At 39.2% G+C, this 14,704-nt stretch overlaps 1 long non-coding RNA gene across 1 annotated transcript; it reads left to right on the forward strand.

The window, feature by feature from the left end:
* Positions 1-10,723: 10,723 nt before the first annotated feature.
* LOC131679215 (uncharacterized) lies at positions 10,724-11,217 on the forward strand. The gene is made up of 3 exons (XR_009303811.1): positions 10,724-10,972; positions 11,033-11,105; positions 11,166-11,217. It is a non-coding gene; the product is annotated as an uncharacterized LOC131679215 (long non-coding RNA).
* Positions 11,218-14,704: the final 3,487 nt, after the last annotated feature.

Consider the following 14,704-nt stretch of genomic DNA (forward strand, 5'->3'; position numbering starts at 1 on the left):
AAGTCTAAAAAGCAGAAATATTTTTTATTAGAAAAAACGCTACATTCAAAAAAGCTGCCTTAAATTCAAAATATTGACATACTAAATTTAACTAAGAAAGATTTTAAATTTAAAAATAGAATGGCTTAAGTTCAAAAGTGACATTTGTTGAAATCAACTGAAGAAAAAACTAAATGGAACAAAACAAGTCCCTAAAATTAATAGATTTGCATTAAAAATTCAACTAAAAAAGAGCTAATTTTAAAGCGAAAAAGTTTTGAATGTAGAGGATATATTGGTTGAAACCAACAAGAAATAGTACTAAATTCAGCAATAACTGTAGTTGAGAAGATGGAGAATGTGTCTCCGCTAAAAGTGAAAGCATCTTTTTCTTGCCAAATCAACAGAAAAATCAGAAATTTCAACTAGCTTTTTAGCTCTATTCAGGAGGATCGAGAGCAACTAATCAAAATCAGCAAAATGAGAATTTTCTTAGTTGTCCTAAATATTAACTAATAGAATTCAGAAAATCAACTAAGGTTTTCGCCTCTGAGCTGAATTTTGGTTCTCCGTGCTGAAATTCGGTCTAACTTTACAGCAATCCGTCGATCTTGCATTTACTGATGCGCTGAAACCTGCCAAGTTCCTCTTGATAAGAACGAGATCGAAGCGAACTTACATCCGCCTTTTCCGGGCAAGCACCAGTTAATCACTCGCGATAATCTTCGGAATACGTCCGGGTGCTTGGGCACCTGCATCTAACACTCTTCATTGGCCAATCACACCGCTTTCACTTCCGTACGCGATCCTTCTTACCCGAGGTAACATTATGAATTTTTCGAAATCGACACATGGTTTGCAAAATTTTGACAGAAGCGGAAAAGGTTCACTTACAACGCGTAAGACTGCTGCGTTCGAATTCATTTTAATCATACGCGAGTATTTCAAAATTCGGAACGTGTTTTTGGTATTTCAACCCTTTTCAAAGCTATAATAAATTTGAAAAAGCAACCCAAATGCACATCATTCTAATATACTAGCCGGAACAGCTTCTCGCATCCACATATGCACAGTCATCGGTTCCAACGTACCGGCAAGATCTGCACAGTTGAACCACATTGGGTGGTACACATTTTATCAAGAAATAAACAACCCCTGTTCACCCCATTATTCACACTTCTTCCTGTTGCAACTTTTGCAAAATATCGTTCCAGCCTGTGCCCATTGCAATGGATCAGCAGTCTGATGAAGATGGAACAGTGATGCGGAGCTATTTGCACGTCAATGGGTCCCTATTTGGACTTTTCCCGTAGCAGTAATAGTTGGTAGCTCTTCCAAGCTGAAAGTAGCTCACTTTTATCGTTCTGCTATGCTCGAAAAATCCCCCAGTAGGTCAGTTTTGAACTCAAACATTTGTGGTTTACCCAGAAACTATCATCCGGAATGCGAATACGGAACCAACAGCAAAGGGCTCGTAATTTCCAATATCACCAAGCAGCAGCAGCTGGATGGAAAATTCGTTCCCAGTGTTTGTATAATTTCCATGAGGGGTGCTCCCCCAGTACAGCAGAAGCCAAAGCAGGACGAGTGCGACAGATGAATATTTCATCATTTTCAGATTTTCGCAGAAGGCAAATCTATGAGGTAGGAGGTACCTTTCGCACCCAACACACACACATCACCTCAGCTTGTGGAGAGTAAATTTCTGTAACAAGATTGAGAAAAGGTAATGAAATTGAATTTTGCTGCTTGCATTTTTAATCAAATGCTTTGCATATCTCGGCACTCCGAACTGGGGGGGCGGTACGTGTATCGGAATAGCAGAGTGAATGAGTCAAATCTGCATGAATATGGGACGGAATGTTTGATTTATGCACAGTTGCACAAAGAATTCGGTAATGGGGTGAGTTATAAAATTTTCTTCACAGTGACATTGGAGCTTTCACTCTAGCCCCGGAATGCTCCTTCTAAAACAGAAGGTAACTGGGAAGTTAGAAGTTTCTGTTCGAACAAATTTTGTATAGTGTTTCTAACTACCTAACTATGTATGATTTCATTTGATCATGTTTGCGATGAAATATGCATAATAAACTTGGTTCTGATGTTTGACAATCAGTGCTTTTGGAAAACTTCATAATCAAATCTGAAAAATTGAACAATAATTATTATAAATAATTATTTTATTTGCTAGGTCAGCTCAAAATGCTACTAGTCGAATTACAAAAATCAGCTCCATATATATTCTATTTTCTCGTTTTCCTCTTTTCTACGTATTCTGTTATGTTCGAACTGATAGATGTACATAATGACTGTTCTTAGTTTTTGATCTTTTTTACCGATAAAACGCAGTTAAACGTATAAAGTGTTCCGCAAGCGCACACGAGTATGAATATCGCATATAATGTTAGATCGCGTGGCATATGGAATTGTAATTGTAATCTCCAGAATCGCTTTACTGTCCATGATCGTGTAGTTGTCCCGTTTTCTAATGGGATTTCCTATCTTTATAAGACTGATTTGCGATAATGGGCAGTATACTACTAGAAACTATCGCGCTTAAGATGTATATTGTTGTCGGAAATCGTTCATTTCAATAGTTATGTACTTATATCCCTTCCACTTTGGTACGCATATGCCGATTATGTGCATTTAGTGCGACTTTTTTGGTGGTACATAAACATGTCTTATTAAGTTGCAACTTGGATATACCATCAAAAAGGCTGCCTAGGTGTCCAATGTCGTCAAAGCTTCTTCGATTGGTCATTAATGATATAAACCCACAAATCCAAGTAGTGTGGCATACCTTTTAAAATGTATTGCATCATTTGGCCATCATGGTGGTACCAGTTTATATGGGAATTTGTTGTGTGACCGCACTCTTCAACCCGTAATCCCGGAACCAGAATTTCGATCAACAAAAAATTCAATAGCAGGCGATGGGAGAGTTGTATCTTCCATTTCAGACTAGAGTGGGACACCGTTATATGAAAAAAATAAAATTTTGCTCTAAGCAACTTTTTGAATTCCATTTAGCTCCCAAAACACGCTTTCCAGTCTGGTGTTCGGTACTGGATACGAAGTGTTTCGTTGCGACCGGAGCCCTAGCAATAGCCGAAAATCCACCGGAGGCGGCGTATTAGTAGCGGTTAGTACCAGTTTGAAGGCAAAAACTGTCGAGAATATTTCTTGGGCTTGCCTAGAGCAGGTTTGGACGATTATCGAGCATGGCGACCGTAAGTTATACTTGTGTGCGTTGTATGTTCCACCCGAGCGTGCTCGTGATATCGAATATGTTGAAGCACACTGCAGTTCACTTTTTACTATCCTCGAAGGCGCGAACGCAGTTGATGAGATCATGGTACTAGGAGATTTTAATCTTCCTAGCATTTCATGGAAGTCTTCCCGCAACGGATTCCTTTATCCGGATTCGGACCATTCCGTACTCCACCCAGCTGCAGTGAGGCTACTTGACAGCTATAGCTCAGCCACGTTACTACAAATCAATTCTATTGCCAATGAAAATAGCCGCCATCTCGATCTTTGTTTTGCCAGCGATCAGGTTTCCGCCACATCAATAGTGATGGCGCCCTCTCCTCTAGTAAAACCAGTGATGCATCATCCTCCATTGATCGCTACGATTGATAACACTGTGGTGCATGATTTCGATACTGCACCACGTTCTGTCACCTACGATTTCCGTAAAGCCGACCATCGCAGTATCGCAGACCTTTTTTCCACCATCGATTGGGAAAATATTTTGGACCTCGAAGATGTCGAATCCGCAGTCCAAACTTTTTCCAACGTTCTGGCATACGTTATTGACAGGTACGTTCCGAAGAAAGTTCACCATCGACAAACCGGCCCTCCATGGCAAACGAGTACATTGCGCCGGTTGAAGTCTATTAAGAGAGCTGCCCTGCGGAGGTTTACCAAGTATCGTACAATATCACTCAGAGACTATTACGTCAGTCTCAACCATGCGTACAAACGAGCCAGTCAAATCTGTTTCCATCGATATCAGCAAAATATTCAGCGTAATCTCAAGTCGCATCCTAAACGTTTCTGGAAATATGTAAACGAACAGCGCAAGGAATCTGGACTGCCGTCGTCTATGACTTTCAATGGTAACACAGCTTCCACATCACGAGATATATGTACACTTTTTTCGAAAAAAATTCGCGAACGTGTTCACAAATGAGGAATTAACTATTGAGCAAATCGAACTCGCTGCTAGCAGAGCTCCACTTGTGGGTCAAACTCTGAGTGCTATCGATGTCAACGCAACGATGATTACCAGAGCTTCCTCTCGACTTAAGTCATCCTTCAATCCGGGACCCGACGGGTTCCCCTCCGCTTTTCTGATAAGGCACATTGAAGTTTTGGTTAATCCGCTTCTTCACATCTTTCGAACATCTATTGACAGAGATATTTTTCCATCTTGCTGGAAATCAGCGAACATGTTCCCAGTACATAAAAAGGGAAATAAACGAGACGTCAATAACTACCGTGAAATAACTTCATTGAGTGCTGTCTCGAAGTTATTCGAGCTTGTGATTATGGAACCTCTTCAGGCTCACTATAAGCAGTACCTAAGTGACGATCAACACGGCTTCACGTCTGGGCGGTCAACTGCGTCTAACCTATTATGTTTAACATCCTTCATAACAGAGAGTATGGAACATCGCGCTCAAACCGACGTTGTTTACACCGACTTATCTGCCGCTTTTGACAAGATAAACCACGATATCTCAATAGCAAAAATGGAGAGATTTGGAATTAATGGTAGTATTTTACAATGGTTTCGATCCTACCTTACTGACCGAGAGATAGCGATTGTCATAGGAGAATGCCAGGCCCCTGCATTCTCTTCTACATCTGGAATACCTCAAGGAAGCCACTTGGGACCGTTGATGTTTCTGATATACTTCAATGATGTACATCTAATTTTGAAGACTCCACGATTATCGTTCGCAGATGACCTCAAGATTTTTCACCTAATTCGTTCAATTGAAGATTGCAGAATTCTCCAACAGCAGCTTCAAGTCCTTGCTGATTGGTGCAATACGAAACGCATGTATGTAAACCCGAAGAAGTCCTCGGTAATATCTTTTTCACGGAAGAAGGATTCGATTTATTTTAACTACCGTCTACTAGAGACAGAAATCGAACGTGTCAGTCACGTGAAGGATCTAGGAGTGATTCTGGATTCTCAACTTACGTTTAAACAACACGTATCCTATGCAGTAGGTAAAGCGTCTCGAGCACTGGGATGCATATTCAGGATAGCCAAAAACTTTACGGATGTTTATTGTCTTAAATCGCTGTACTGTTCTTTATCCCGATCAATTCTAGAATATTGCCCTGAAGTGTGGAGCCCGAACTATAATAATGGCGTTGAAAGAATTGAAAGTGTGCAGCGACGCTTTTTACGTTTCGCGCTCCGTAGATTGCCGTGGAGAGATCCTGTCCGACTACCTAGCTATGAAAACCGATGTCAGCTGATTCAACTAGAGCCCCTACATGTTCGAAGGAATACCGCAAGAGCTTTGTTCATCGCTGACACTCTGCAAGGCCGTATAGATGCCCCAACTATTTTGGAACAAATCAACATAAACGTCGCACCTCGAGCACTACGTAACAACAATATGTTCCGGTTGCCATTCCGACGCACAAATTATAGTATGTATGGAACCATCACTGGTCTGCAACGAATTTTCAACCAGGTAGCTTCAGCATTTGATTTCAACGTTTCTCGACATACTCTGCGTGTACGTTTCTCCAGATTGTTTAATCATTTCGTTAACAACACATGACCTTTTTATTCTTTGTTTGTAATTATTGTATGATTATTGTTTTTATGTGCGACTTCAGTATTAGAAATAAGATTAGTATTTAGGCTTGGCTTGGGGCTTTAATATGCCTGTTGATGTATTACACAAAATAAAGAAATAAACAAAAACAACTCTGCAAATTTTAAGCTCGATCGGTGAAACTAAGCGCCCACGATTTAAAGTTTATATGGAATTTCGTATGGGAAAATCGTCTTTTGCGAAATAATTCTTCTAATAGTCGCCGTTACCTCCTAAAAATAAATAGATGTATGATTTTTATAGGAACCATCGCGCGTTGCTGCGACTTTCAACGAAATAGAAGGAAAACACAATTTGTTCCGATGCGCCATCTGGCGAGCGGATAATCTCCAACCAATAGCACACAAACACGCTCCAGAATAAATGCCTACTACGTATAAATTTTGACGGCACTCGGTTAAGCCGTTTGAGAGTCCACAAATCATGTACATACAAATATTGACTTTTGTATATATATATATATATATATATATATATATATATATATATATATATATATATATATATATATATATATATATATATATATATATATATATATATATATATATATATATATATATATATAAATATATATATATAAATATATATATATATATATATATATATATATATATATATATATATATATATATATATATATATATATATATATATATATATATATATATATATATATATATATATATATATATATATATATATATATATATATATATATATATAGATTTGTAAAGGAAATAAAGTCTCGAAGACCGTGAAACGATCTTACGCTTGGGAAAAAATAACTGATGCTCTGAAGATTGTTGAAAATTTCAATGTTCATGGCATCACTGCTGCTGACGGTCGAATTATATACAATTTTTTTACTTTCTCTTGTTATATACAAAAGAAGTCTTTATTTATCCCTCAATGCTCTTGTGAAGTGGCCAAACAGTACAGATAATTGATCTAGACACATTAAGAGAAGATCAAAACAAAATTGCATATAATTAGACAACCAACAGCAGTGGTGCTAGAAAAAATTAATATTTTATCAATCATCAGAGCATTAGTCGGTTTCTTTTTCATACCTTTTTTCTCAAAGTTCAGATGCGGTCCTCGAGACTTAGTTTCTTTGTAAATTTCCTATAAAAGCCGCATAACGCTATATTGTTTAGAAGCAATGGACAACTCCTGCAGGAATTTTTTTGTGAAAGCTAACTTTCGCATACAAAATCCCATGTAAACTTTTAACAGTAGGCACAAAACTATAGTTTCAGGTATCGAGCCAATAATATGCACAGTTGTTCTTGAGCCGAAATGGTACCTAAAAAGTTACTCGGAGCAGGAATTTAATTTTTTGCCCACCCTAATGCACACACAGTTACCCATCTCGACGAACTGAGTCGAATGGTGTATGAGACTCTGCCCTCCGGGTCTCCGTTAGAGTCGATGTTTGGAGCGATTGCATTACCTTTCTTTATGAGAAGGGTAAAAAAATCAAATTAAAGGAGACTAACGGGCACGAGATGTTATTCAGACAGAGTAAACTGCCTATTTTCACCATACTAAGCAGGGTGGTTCATTAATTACTCGGCCTTCAATCAATGCGTACAAATTGGCATCACAAGCTTTGTTTCGTTGTTAAGAACCAAGATAATAACACAACTATGCTGAAAATAGTGAAATTGTCGTGTTTGAGCGTAACGAAAACTCGAATCGAGTGCCCCTATTGTTGCGCTACCATTTGACTCAATGCGTTGAACAAAGATGGCAGACGCTGCTCTAACCAACGGTTTCAAATAAGTAGGGTAACAAATGAAACCTGGCGGAGATAGGCTCATCACTCTATACTCTGAAACTTTGCAAGAATATTTTCTGATAATAATTCTAACGATTGAAGCATAAAACCCGGTTTTATTAAAATGCCTGATTAGAAGACCCCTTTAACACAACAAAGGCAAGATCCACCACACTCCGTGCGTGACTGGCATATATTAATCATGGTAAGAACGGGAAATGATTTCGGCAGTTCAGTCCCGTAAGAATTTGCGTCGATTCTAACTTATCTTGGCCAGGATTTTGTTTCGGGATGGTCTTAAAACTTGTTCTGGTGACTGTCACTTGAAACTGAATGTAATTTTGAAAATTTCTTAGTGAAAACAGTTCCAAAACTAAGGTAATAGAACATATGTTGTCTGATACAAGAAATGGTATAGTACATCGACGAATTCTTGCTTTTGAATTTCTTTTTTTATTATTAATTTATAAGCTACCATTTTCACCGTTGGAATTTGCAAACGTGCTCTCGTGGGTGCCCCCATCATGCAATTTGAATCCAACGAAGTGAGTCTGTCCAGATCGCAGATTCATACGATACGCGTTACGTCAATTGCCTTGGAGCGATCCGCTGAACCTGAACCATACGAAGATCGTTGTCGATTATTAGGACTACACACTTTAGAAGATCGTAGACCCGCGTCGTAAACTACCTTCGTGTCTCAGCTTCTTATGGCTGAATATGATGGTCCCGATCTTCTATCACACCAACCCGTGTCCTTTGTTCTCGAACACTGCTGCACTCTGATATGCACAACACTAACTACGCTGCCAACAACCGATATTAGAAATGACCCGTCGCTTTAACGATTATAACGACATCTTGCCACTTTAGGTCATTTCTTTTTAGTGTAGTTCATTAAGACTCAATTATTTAAATACACATACAAATACAAGAGAATGTCGAAATTCGCTCCAAATCTTCTGATTAGGCTGGCGATTTGTAGATGCACAGAAATGATTCAACTCCTATTCAACTCAAATTTATAATAATTTTCAATTTAAATGATGATACATTAAAGAATATTTTCAGACAAGTGAGAACAAGTAATTATTTATCTATTTAAGTATTCAGATTTTTCACAGATCCTATTCTTTTATGAAACTGATACTTTTTATATCATTGGACAGGCTTATTTTTCTATGCAATTCTTCTACTAGATCCTTGAAACAATGGCAAAAGACAGACCAGTAATTTTGTATGTTGACATGTAAAGGGTGTACAAAAAAAATTCTCTACAAAGCATGAATAAGAACTATAGCTGTATTTACCTAGATTATTATATTTGAGCAAATATTATATTTGAGCACACGAAGCTTACAGGTTTAATTTCGGAATTCATGGATTTTTGGACATTACAAAAGAGATGCTTCAATGAATTAATTTACTAAACTAGCCGGAATTTTATCTACTATAGGACTGTTCACTAATCGAAAGGAAATCCCCTGATTACTGTTATTTTGCAATTTACGTAAATTTTGTTAAATGTAACCAGAGCTTAAAAAATTGACATCCCTGCGTGAACTTGAAAGAGAACCGAAATTCAATTCCCGTCAGCCGCGATGAATGAAATGTTTGGTTCGTTTCCCTCGTCATTCATTCTCCCGACATAGCGCATTCGGGTTCGCAAATGTTCGGTTTCAGAAGTAAACTGAATTTTGTTTTTATGCTAGCTTATTGAGCGAAAATGCACCAGACATAGATTACGCAGCTCAGTAATGCTCGAACTGTCCACATTATAACAAATGAATGCTTTGGTTGGTGAAGGAATTTATATTTCCTCTGCACTCAAACATTCAATTCTGCATGAAATTTCAGTCAGTTGGAAAGTTAATGAATGACCGAGGCGTTGAATCTGAATGTCAGTTTCGATAAGCAGAAATAGTTAACTGATTTTGAAATTTCGAAGCACTGAATGTATCATTGATGATACCACTAGAATTACTCGAAACTATCAATATGGGTGAGCTCAATAATTTTAGCATCACGCTTGCTTCCGACAAATCAAAGAAAACACATCGCACTTGCTTCTCCTGTACCTAAGAGACTTTCTTTCAGATTTCTATGTTTTTAAATTATTGTAATTTATCCGATTTCAGTGAATCTTTTGCAAAAATTTTTGTAAGCGGCAATTTTCGTGATGCGAAAATGCTTGCAATTACACTTTCTAAGTCAGTTCAAACAATCATCTCAGTAATTGGTTCGTCTTTAAGTTTTTTTTACAATCATCATCAAAATTGGACAAGCTGCATGACTTCTTGATGAAAGCTGTAATGCTTTTTGATTACAGGCTTGTTTTACCAAAATTTAAGAAACAATTTCAATCAACGTTGTTCTACCTAACGTTGCATGTTGTGCGGATAACGAAGACGTAATGTGTTTTCGAAAATGCTGTTTTATTCAAACTTAATTGAAAGGATCAGAGCGAAATTCCGAAAGCACTCATTCTGAGTGCATAAAAAAGATAGGAGAGGCTTCTTAGATTAGCTGATTCTTTTTTTCTCTCTCCATGATTTCTGATCATCTCTCATTTTAGTCCAAAACGAATAATAAACAGATCGAGAGACTGCTATATGTTGAAGACATAAAATCGAAATTATTGGACTAATAGATTCAACTAGTCACAACATTTCAGTCGCAAAAGTTCCAACGAATTCCTCGCATGAAAGTGAAATTAAGTGCCAATGAAAATGATGATGCGTTAAAATGTCGCGAATGCAAAAACTGTCGCCTCAGCTATATCGTTCTCAGTAAATTGAAATATTTTTGCATAGTACGCTTGAATGTGATGGCTAGTATTTATACTAAGAGTACAGAGTGCACAGACCTAATTCAAATTGGGTACAATTCAAATACCCGTCATTTAAATTTAAAATAGAGTTGCCAATTGTAACCCGTCAGGGTAACAATTTAGCACTGGGTGGTGTCGCAACTGCTCGTTGCACCGCACCATACATCCAAATAAAATAATAGTCTGCACCTATATGTAAACATCTTTGCCGTGCGATCGCCCCTATAAATCGGGCGCCGCTGGCGTTAGAAGATGATCGAGGGAGAAACGTCAAAAAGAATTGCAAGTCAGCGAGGAAAAGTTGTACTCTACTAAAGTTTATTTGCCATTTGTAATTCACGATTAAATACTACAAGTACAGTTCAGTAGATTAATTATTCTAGTTAAAATCAAGTACAGTGCAGTAAATCTAAAATTATAGTTCTAAAAACAAGTGCAGTACGATAAATTGAAAAATTCTAATTAAAAGCAGTTAAATCCTACAGCTATTAGTACGGCTGATTGAAATTGGTTAGTTTAGTGCTATATATTGTTCCTAACTAAATTAAATTAAACCATAAAAATCCTTAGGTACTACATAGCTGCTATCCTTTCATCTACGGTATCGTAAAAACTAAATTAATCATACAACACACAATAAGAGGTAAAATATTCAGCATGAAAGCATGGTGAAACTAAACCTAACCTACAAACCTTATTTTAGCATTACCACCACCAACTGAACTACTGTAAAAGACATAAAAGGGACACTAAACGTAAGTTTTCTTAAATCTATTAACTAAAAATATGCAAACGTTATATCGAACCACTAACTAAAAGATGTACCACACTGAAAAATTATATATCCCTCCGGCAGGTATTTTTTAACGCTGTCATATACTGTAAAATACAACATTCAGAAAATCGGAAAACTGTCTCTTTTTCGTTGCAATCGCAACAGGTGGAAATATACCATTTATTGGGTATACACTCCGTAGAGTGTATTGTTTACATAAAATTAGACTCACCGCTGTTCAATATGTTCGTTCATGTTTTGATGTAAATTTCATTTGTTTTTTTATCCATGAACGTTTTTGTTGACATAGCTAGATTAGATAATTTTTGTTGCATGTTTCTGAATTAACAGTAGGGTTTAGATAGGCTTCAATTTTCCACTTGCTGGCAAAAACGATTGCTGAATACGCTACTCAGCGGGTGACAGCGACGGTGGTGGTGGAAGGTGGAGTGGCATATTGACATCGAGCAAGAGGTAGTCATCGGAAAAAGGAGAGTTAGCTTCGAACCACGTTTGTGGACAGTCGTTTTGTGTCTCGATCGAGATAGTTTTTTGAAGATTCACGGCAGTCCGTGTGTGGTGAGCAGAAATATCTGCAAAAGTGTCTGCCTGTGGTTCGAGTGCTCTTGTGTGGTGCTAGATCGCCGTTTGTGGGAAGCTAAGTGTAAAGGAGCTCTCGCTTCCCCGGCTAACCGTGAAGGATCTAGAAACACCGATCCGCCCTCACTGGGAAGGATAAGCCGAACGAGCCTTGCTCTCCTTCCCAGCTAACAGCGAAGGAGGGCGAAGCAGGTAGGACAACGGATCCGCCTGGGAAGAACACTGCGGTGTCTTCCGGAATTCTTTGCGGGGAGCAAACGAATCCGGTGATTCGTCGCCATCGTCGCTAGGGAGGTTCCAACAAACGAGCCACGCTCACCTCCCTAGCTAATTGCAAAGGACCGCTGCCGGAGCAGCAAACAATACTCCAAGGAGAACTCGGCCGTTGCTGTCCCGGCCGGTTGGACGAGACCACCCACCTTTCCACCCAGCAGTAGCAGCTCAACAGCAGCAGCAGTGGAGATAATCAGAAGGAATAAACACGGTAAAATTTAGTTTATTTGTTTTTCCCTTTTTGTTTGTTGTTACGAAAATCCGAAATTATGTAGAGGCACCTAGGCCGCCCTGAAAAGATGTACGGGCAAACCCGTACTTACATTTGGCGCCCAACGTGGGGCCCGAAATGTAAGTAAAGGTTTGCCCACTACTCGGGTTCTTGTTTGCCCGGCGTACTCTTCTTTTCAGGGCGGCCTAGGTGCTTCTACAGAATTTCGGATTTTCGTTTCACAACAAAAAGTAAACAAACAAATAAACTATTAAATTTACCGACTTTTACTCTCCGCTACTCTCTCAACTGCTACTGCTGCTGGTGGTCTGCTACTGCTGGCGGAAAGGCGGGCGGTTTCCTCCGACCGGCCAGGACAACAACGGCCGCGTTCTCCTTTGGTCGTTGGCTGCTCCGGCAGCGGTCCTTGACAATTAGCTAGGGAGGTGAGCTTGGCTCCTTTGTTGGAACCTCCCTAGCGACGTTGGTGACAAATCACCGGATTCACTTGCTCCCCGCAAGGAATCCCAGAAGACACCGCAGTGTTCTTCCCAGGTGAAGCCGTTGTCCTACCTGCTTCCCTCTCCTTGGCTGTTAGCTGCAGAGGAGAGCAAGGCTCGTTCGACTTATGCTCTGCAGCGAGAGGGGCGGGTGCGTCGGATCCTTAACGGTTAGCCGGGGAAGCGAAAGCTCCTTGGGAATTAGTTTCCCCCGACGGCGATCCAGCACCACTAAACAAATGAGCACCCGGACCACGGGCCGGCACTTTCGACGGAAATCGACCGTCGCACACGCGCACTGAACGTTGGTTACGGTGGCGGGAAACTGTCCCGAAATAAAAATAATAATTTTCTGGACGTCTTTTCGTTGCCGTGGTCCGTCACTTTCCGCTGGTCAAAACTCGATGGCCGCCTTCCGCACTCAACCATAACAAACTGCCAACCGCCTTCTCGCACAGCTGTCAACGATGAGCAGCATAACCAGTGCACACGAATTTCCGCAAGAGGAGAGCGGTAGCCTACCTAAGCCCTATGTTACTAATTCACAAACATAAAACAAAAATTATCTAACCTATCTGTATGAATAAAACCGTTCACAAACGCGAAGATAAACAAAAATTTACAACTAAATGTGAACGGTAGTGAACAGCGGTGAGCATAATTTTACGTAAACAATACACTCTACGGAGTGTATACGCAAAAAGGGTATATTTCCACTCAGCGCTAAATTGTTACCCTGACGGGTTACACAATATCGAGTATTACATCTGAGTTTTGTTAAACGGGACAATCACTTGCGATGATTTGTTCACTTTTGGAGCGTTTAAGTACTCAGTCGTCCATTAAACTTATTCTACTATTTTTTAAATAATTTATAAGTGAACTCGGCTCAATGTTTTAGCCAATCGAAACAAAGGGTTCTGTTATCTAGTTATATCTATTTCCAACAATAAAAATAATTTTTTTCCTTTTTTATTAACGACTTATAGTGAGTCAATCTTTTTCCTTTTTGCCTTTCTCATATAAAGAAAGGCTATGCAATCACTGTAAAAATCGACTTTTTAACCGAGGCCCGGAGGGCCGAGTGTCATACACCATTCGATTCAGTTCGTCAAGATCGGCAAATGTCTGTGTGTGTGTGTGTGTGTGTGTGTGTGTGTGTGTGTATGTGTGTGTGTATGTGTGTGTGTCATTTAAACTCACACAATTTTCTCAGAGATGGATGAACCGATTTTCGCAAACTTAGTTTCATCTGAAAGGTATAACGCTCCCATAAGCTGCTATTGAATTTTTAGTTGATCCGACTTCCGGTTCCGGAGTTACGGGTTGAAGAGTGCGGTCACACAGCAAATTCCCATATAAACTGGTACCACCATGATGTTCAAATGATGTAAAACATATTAAAATTGATGTAACATTACTCTAGTTTGCGGGTCTGGATCACTAATGATCAATCAAAGCAGCTTTGACCACATTGGCCACCTATGACAGGTCATGACGCCCCCGGGGAACTCGCCAAGTTCCTAAGCTAATGTCACACCCATTCCCCAACGAATTCTCTACCGATTTTTACAAACTTGATTTCAAATGAAAGATACAGTAATGCCATTGACTGCTGCTGAATTTCATTCGGTTCTGACTCTTGCTTCCGGAGTTACAGGGGTGTTAGTAAGGATACACTGGAATTTCCCATATAAATCGGTACAATCGTAATACCTCAGAGGCTAAAAACTATTGAAATGGTCACCAAATTACTTCTAATCGTAGATCTAGATCACTGATTGCCAATCAAACATTCTTTGAATATATTGCCTACTATCGACGATTCCGGAAGTCCGGAATTCCGGGCATATTCCACAATTAAAGTCAAATCGGTTCTTCGG

The sequence above is a fragment of the Topomyia yanbarensis genome, chromosome 2, assembly GCF_030247195.1.
Source record: "Topomyia yanbarensis strain Yona2022 chromosome 2, ASM3024719v1, whole genome shotgun sequence".
Lineage (NCBI taxonomy): Eukaryota > Metazoa > Arthropoda > Insecta > Diptera > Culicidae > Topomyia > Topomyia yanbarensis.